Here is a 7,826-nt window from a genome sequence, read left to right as displayed (position 1 = left end):
GCTTGGGGGGTGGGGGTGGAGAGAGAGGTATTTAGACTGGAGGAGGACAAGGACCCACGCTTGATCAAATGAGATGATGTACATGAAGATCCTGGATTAGTGAGATAATGCACGTGAAGATGCGTGGCTTGCAGGATCTGACTTTCAGGATCTTAGTTCTTGACCAAAGGATTGAATATCTGCAGTGGAAACACAGTCTTAAATCACTGGACCACCAGGGAATTCCCTTGAAGATACTTTTATGCTGCAAATGTATATAAAGTGTTTTATAAATCCTCTCCCTAACAGTGTGAATAAGCTACATGAAGGAAGGCAAGTTTATTTAAGGGTGATGACCAGATCCTTGTCTTGATTACAACACAAAAACTTGGAATAATTGATGGCTCTTTGTAAAACTTCTTTGCTATCTTTGGGTTATAGGGGCTTCATGAGAGTGTGTGATATACTATCAGCTGTTAGTCCACCTGGCCTTCTGCAGCCTCATCTCAAATTGCTGGCTGCTTAGCTATTTTTCATTGCAATCCCGTCTTTTCTTCTGTGTCCATAGAAACTACCAGTTATGCGGGGACTTGTTCTTTCACAGAGCCTTTAAGATTCTCACAGCTTTGCTCTGAGCCCGAGAGCTTTTCAGCTTCAGCCAGATATAGGGCTGGTGCATGCAGTGGTGGCATCTTCAAACTCAAACCAGAAGTGTCCCCTTTTCCATTTGAATGCTGCCTGAGATGTGTCCCACCGAGAGGGGCCTGGCTCAGGATTTGCCTGTGGGGGATCAGAGGCTTCATACTTTGATAAGCCCATGAGTCAGTCATTCTGCATAATAATCAGTGCCCCCGACATGAAAAGACACATGTCCTGAGAACCCAGCTTTCCTTTGGCCGAAGAATGTGCATTAAATCTGTTTCATCACTTTCGTGGCTTTTAAGGGTTTGTTTGACAAAGGAGTTTGTGAGAAAGTTCCTAATAAGCTTGATGCAGCGGACACATCAGTGTTCTTTCAGCTACAGAGGCAGCAGGCTGTGAGGGTGATAAGTGGGGCCCAGGGCTTCCCTGGTGGTCCAGTGGCTAGGAATCCGCCTGCCCGTGCAGGGGATGTGAGTTCGATCCCTGATCGGAGAAGATTCCATACGCCAAGGGGCAACTAAGCCCACCAGCCACAACTACTGAAGCCCGTGCACCTAGAGCCCGCGTTCCGAAACAGGAGAAGCCGCCACCGTGAGGAGCCCCCTTGCTGTAACTAGAGAAAGCCGGTGCCAGCAAAGAAGACCCAGCACAGCCATAAATAAACACATAAAGATTTTAAAAATAACAATAAAGCACTCTTTAAAAACACAAACAAAAAAAACAAGTGAAAGTGTTAGTCACTCAGTCGTGTCCGACTCTTTGGGATCCCACAGACTGTAGCCTGCCAGGCTCCTCTGTTCATGGAATTCTCCAGGCAAGAATCCTGGAGTGGGTTGCCATTCCCTTCCCCAGGGGATCTTCCTGACCCAGGGATTGAACCCCGGGTCTCCCACATTTCAGGCAGATTCTTGCTGGGGGCCAGTCAAATAAACCCATGTTTGAAGAGCAGACCTGATACTTACCGGCTACGGGACCTCTCTCTCGAAGCCTCAGTTTCTTCACCTGTAGATTTGGGTAACTAGAGAACCTTCTCACTGACTTGTGTTTTTGTTTGTTGTTTGGCTGCTCATGCCACGCAGCTTGTGGGATTTTAGTTCCCCCATCAGGGACTGAACCTGGGCCCTTGGCAGGGAGAGCAAGGAATCCCAACCGCTGGACCGCCAGGGAATTTCCTGGCTTGTTAAATGAGAAAGTGAGATCATGAACAGAAGATGCTGGGCCCAACGTCTAGGCCACGGTGAGTGTTTAGTCAAAGGCAGATGCGGTCTTTGTGAAATGGGGAGCTGAGTAAGATGGAGGGGAAAACCTGATTTGGAAGAAAAGGAGTTAAGGGGTGTGCTTTGGCGGCCCACATACTAAAATCAGAACGAAGCAGAGAATGTTAGCACGGCCCCTGTGCAAGGATGACACACAAATTTGTAAAGTGTTCCATAGTTTTGAATTTCTGTATGACTCAGGGAACTCAAGCCGGGGCTCTGGAACAACCTAGAGGAGTGGGAAGGGGCGGGATATGAGAGGGAGGGGATGTATGTACACCTATGGCTGATCCACGCTGACATACGGCAGAAAACAGCATAATATTGTAAAGCAATTATCCTTCAATTAAAAATAAATAAATTTTTTAGAAAAGAAAATAAAAAAGGAGTTAAGTGAAATTCCACACAGAGTTTTATAAACCTTATGTTAAAAAAATCATCATATTTATTTTGGAATATACCTATTCACGCACATGAATAATTCAAAAGAAACAAAAAAGGATGGAAAATTACGTCTTCCTCCCATCCCTCATCTCACAGTTCCCCTCCGTGAGGCAACTAATATACTAGTTTCCTGAGAATCTTCCCAGAAATTTTCAATATTGAAAAAATTAGTTTGAAATAGGCTCACAGACTTAGAAATCAAAGTTATGGTTGCCAAAGGGGGAAGAGATAAATCAGGAATTTGGAATTAACAGATACCTACTACTAAAAATAAAATAGGACTTCCCTGGCAGACTAGTGCTTAAGACTCCACACTTCCGATGAGAAGTAGGTTCGATCCCTGGTCAGGGAACTAAGCTCTCACATGCCAAAAACAAAAAGGGTAACTAACAAGGACCTACTGTATAGCACAAGGAACTGTACTCAATATCTTGTAATAATCTATAAGGGAAAAGAATCAAAAAAAATATATATATATATATAAATGAATCATTTTGTTCTACACCTGAAACTAACAGAACATCATAAATCAACTATACTTCCATTTTTTAAAAAAATCAACTTCAGAGGGAAATGAGTTTTGAAGGGAGGAAGACATTGATGTAGTAAAGACAGCTGCCTGTGTGTTCGTGTTGGACCCCAAGTGAGGGTGTATTTTGAAAGCATATTTAGTTCTCTGCAGCCTGAGCCAGACTGGGTGAAGTCTTCTTAGCTATAATAAGACCCACGGGCTCAGAAAAGCAATATGATTCAGAAGCAGGATTCACAGCTCCCCAAGCAGAGCCCCTCATGTTTGGCAGACGCTGTCAGGGCAGGGCAAAGCCAAACTGTGAGATCTGAACTCTGGACTGTCGACTCATTCCCCACATTCCCCGTGTGCCAAGCCCGCATTGCCGACATTCCCTGAGGGTTTAGGGCCTCTGCTCTCCTCCCCGACAGGGATACTCCGGGTCACATAGTTTTGCCTTCAGCTGCTGGAGGGGCCGGAGGACAGGTTAGAGGAGACAATGATTAGAAGCCAAGGGTCCTTTCCTGCATTCTCCCTGCTGGCCTCCTGGAGTCCAGTTTCTATTTTGTAAAATACACATATCTTATATTTATCCAGGATCCAGTGGGGAAATTTAAACCTGCTCAAGTCCCAAGACACACCTGTTTAGTAGATAAACAGGGTTATTTGTTACCCTACTGGTAACAGGGTAACCGTGCGTAAATATGGAGCCAAAAGAGGTCACCCACTTGCCTCCAATCTTCTGTCAAACAAAAGGGTACTGAATCACCAAATTGAAAGATTTTGCGACCTCAGTAACCCATTCCAGTACTTAAGTTTATGTCAGAAAGTTTTCACTTGGATCTAATCTGAATTCACTAAGCTGGTATTTATCTGGCATTCAGTCATTAAGGAAAACAGTGGTGATCATCTTCCATGTACTTGAAGCATTCATTAGCCTTTGTCCCTTTAATACTAACTGAGGGACTTCCCTGGTGGTCCAGTGGCTAAGACTCCACATTCCCAGTGCAAGGGGCCTGGGTTCGATCCCTGATCAGGGAAATAGATCCCACATGCTGCAGCTGAAGATTCTGCATGATGCAACAAAGATTGAAGATCCCGAGTGCCACAATTAAGATCTAGCTCAGCCAAATAAATAAATACTATTTGTTAATAGTAAATGAAAGCCCATCCAAGTTCTTTCATCTTCCATTTACATTCAATTTCCAACCCCTCATTTACTCCTGTGACTGTGGGCTCTCTTTTCTCAGCCTCCAATCCAGGCCAGAACTTTTTCGGTTCAAAATATCAGGAAAGACCTCTGACAGCATCTTTTACTCCACTTTTCTCTTCCCACGCATCCTTCAAACCTTTGGAGCTGCTTGCCTGGTTCGTCTCAGGCCGGCATGTCTATAAGCTCAGCTATATAAAGCAGAAGATTTTGCCCATCTGACATTCCTAAATCTCAGAGCGAGTGAAGATGACACTCCCTTCTGATCTGTAGGCAGCCCTGGTATTTATATTGCTCTGAACTCATGATGATGCTTGTGGAGATTTAATTTTCCTAAAGTTCAAATGCTCACGTTAATTTGGGAGAGGGTAGAGATTTGATATCTTGAGCCGAGCCAAAGACTGAAGGATGGGGTTTGATTCCTAGACCTAAAAAGGCTTCTGGAAAGACTGTGAAACAAGCTGCTTTATTATTTTGGAACTCAGAAGCAGAAGAACAGAGATGGCCTGAGTAAAGTTCCTGGGGTTTTGTGACTGGGTAAAGTCTCATGAAACACTCAGATAGACAAAAAAGAAGTAGAAGAAGGAGGAGAAAAAGGGAGAATTTGAAAAATAAAAAGCATTATAATTGATGTATAAGCAATCGTATCCTGTTTTCAACTAAAACAAGCCTTAGGAAGAAAGCAAGTAGACTTGAGAAGTTCCTGGCGGTCCAATGGTTAGGACTTGGTGCTTTCACTGCTAAGGGCCCAGAGTTAAAATCTGGTGGAGGAACTAAGATCCTGAAAGTTGCAGGGCCAAAAATAGAGATAATTAAAAAAAAAAAAAGAGGAACTTCCCTGGTGGTCCAGTGGTTAAGGCTCTGCTTCCAATACAAGGGGTGTGGGTTCAATCCCTCCTTGGGGGGGGTGGTGCTGAGATCCCCACATGCCTTGCAGCCAAAAAACCGAAACATAAAACAGAAACTATATTGTAACACATTCAATAAAGACTTGTAAAATGGTCCACATCAAAAAAAATCTATTAAAAATAAGGAAAGCAAGCAAGTAAAGGTATATTACCGACTATTTCTTACAACATCCTACCAGTATTATGGCTGCGGACCCTGAAGTTTAGTTAGATGAGATAAATTGGGCCAAGTGCCTCAAACAGAGCCCTGAAACATAGTTGGAACTCAGGACAAGTTCATTCTCTTCCTAATTGTATTGCTATTAACAAAAAGGGTTCACCACTTTGCCGACAAAGGTCTGTATAGTCAAAGATATAGTTTTTCCAGCAGTCATGTACAGATGTGAGAGTTGGACCATAAAGAAGGCTGAACGCTGAAGAATTGATGGTTTTGAACTGCAGTGCTGGAGAAGATTCTTGAGAATCCCTTGGACTGCAAGGAGATCAAACCAATCAATCCTAAAGGAAATCAACCCTGAATACTCATTGGAAGGGGTGTTGCTGAAGCTGAAGCTTCAATACTTTGGCCACCCAATGCAAAGAGTCAACTCATTGGAAAAGACTCTGATGTTGGAAAAGATTGAAGGCAAAAGGAGAAGGGGGTGACAGAGGATGAGACAGTTAGCACCACTGACTCAATGGACATGAATTTGAGTAAACTCCAGAAGATAGTGGAAGACAGGGGAGCTGTCCATGGACCCCATGATACACATGTACACATGTCCATGCTACACTCCATGGGGTCGCAAGGAGTCGGACACAACTTAGCAACTGAACAACAACAGCAAGGGTTAAAGGAGTAATGGAGTTGACATTCTGCTAGCTGCCAATTAAACCCTCAGCTACATGGTCATATAAAACACGGGCAATAAATGGCGTCTATAGCTAAACTGCCCAAGGAGAATTGTTCCTGGGGACAATCTGGTTTAAGTTGTCTGGCCACCTTGGGAGGGGCCTTGAGACGCCATTGAGTTCCTGCAACCAGTCTTGTTTCCCTTAGTCTTGACAATTATCTTAATGTCATAGTCCAAGTCCCATAATAACAGTAATAATTATCACAAGCTCACTTTTCTTGAGAGCTTACTGAGGACTAGGCTCTGACTTAAACACACTCCACACATTATTTCATTGAGGCTCCCAAGATAAAATGTTCAGACACTGAGGATCCTTGCCAGATGGGAGGACACCAGAAACCTGGCTGCTGACCTATGGGAATCTGAAAAAGTTTGAGAAAATGAGAATAAATTCCATAACACTCTGCACTTTGGTCATAAAACCAAAAGAATAGGCTAGCAGAGACGAAACATGTTTCACAGGAGAAGGCAGGGAAAATGTAGCGTTGGGGTTTATCCAGTAAACGGGGAAATATGACTTGTCTTCTCCCGTAACCACAAAGAATGGAAACGTGTGGTTAAAGATTTAGAGGTTAGGGACAGCGAGGGGGTGGGTAGTCTTGTTCCTTCTTGATTTCTGTTCGGGTTCCAGGGAATTGGGGTTTCCATTGCAAAGGGTGCAACTGGATATTTCCTCCACGTTTCATCGTTGGGACCTGGCAAACAGCATTTCCTGGCACTCGGGAGCAGCGAGTCCCAACAGAAGCAAGGTCGAATCCATTTTTGGAGCCAAACGCCAGCATTCCTTTGCGGTGAGTTCTGCAACCTCAAGGTAGCGCTTCCCTAGAGTGACCTCTAGTGGTGACCACGGGGATCGCCCAATTTTCCACCTACAAAATAATCACCCTGGAGATCTTGGACTCCTTGTGGCAACAGAAGCCTCACTAACTGCCCTGTGGTTGATGATGACAAGTAGGGCTGAGAACATGAGCAAGTCATTCCACTTGCTAATCAAAACCATGATGAATGCTTTCACATAGGGCTTCCCTGGTGGCTCAGTGGTAAAGAATCCTCCTGCAATGCAGGAGACACAGGTTCAATCCCTGGGTGGGGATGATACCCTGGAGAAGAAAATGGCAACCAACTTCAGGATTCTTGCCTGGAAAATCTCATGGACAGAGGACCTTGGTGGGCGTCTTAGAAGTCCATGGCGTCTTAGAAGAGTCATACATGACTGAGGGACTAAACAACAACTCTTTCAAGTAAAACATGGGAACTCTGAATATGTTTAAATGTGCCCAACCTCCCGGCCATGGCAGTGATCACCCTGTGTTGGAATGAGACACTTGTCCACCTGCCAGGGGTGCAACCTGCCTGGACACAGAGTGGCTGTGAACGTTTTCTTTCTGGAGGGACATTAAGACTTTATAGGAAAAATAATGGTGATCATCTACAATATATGTTGAGATCATCTGAGGGTTGGGAGTATAGGTGTGTCCACTCAGGAAAAAATAGCTAAGAGATAAGGCCCAATATGTTTTTTATAACGACGGGAAGTGCATCCGTATGAGATCGCTAAAATGCACACAGGGAAAACTGGATGTGTGCCTAAAAGTTTATGACTCAGAAACATTTTGCATCACTTTGATGACGCATTATCTTATTTTGTTTCGTTTTCATGACAACTGTTTGGTGAGGTATTATTTTCCTCATTTTTAAAATATATTTTTAATTTTTTTCTTTTTGCCATGCTATGAGGCATGGAGGATCCTAGTCCCCCAACCAGGGATCAAATCGGCACTCCCTGCAGTGGAAGAGCTGAGTCCCAACCACTGGACCACCGGGGAAGCCCCTATTTTCCCTATTTTTTTCCTCAAGGAGGAAATTGTCGCAAACAGGTGATCTCACCTATCGGAGATTACAGTCACAGAAAGACTAGCGCTGGAAGCACCTCTCTCACCTTATAGTGGTGAGTGAAAGTCACTCTTAAAGAGATGGGAATACTAG

The 7,826-nt window shown here is 44.1% G+C and overlaps 1 non-coding gene across 1 annotated transcript; it reads left to right on the top strand.

Annotated features, from left to right (window-relative positions):
* The first annotated feature begins 1,956 nt into the window (after positions 1-1,956).
* On the top strand, positions 1,957-2,059 carry LOC145543912 (U6 spliceosomal RNA). The gene has a single exon (XR_014081157.1). It is a non-coding gene; the product is annotated as a U6 spliceosomal RNA (small nuclear RNA).
* Positions 2,060-7,826: the final 5,767 nt, after the last annotated feature.

The sequence above is a fragment of the Giraffa tippelskirchi genome, chromosome 3 (assembly GCF_054371585.1).
Source record: "Giraffa tippelskirchi isolate mGirTip1 chromosome 3, T2T-mGirTip1v1.2.pri, whole genome shotgun sequence".
NCBI lineage: Eukaryota > Metazoa > Chordata > Mammalia > Artiodactyla > Giraffidae > Giraffa > Giraffa tippelskirchi.
Note: the sequence above shows the minus strand (reverse complement) of the source record. Positions and strands in the feature narration are given on the sequence as shown.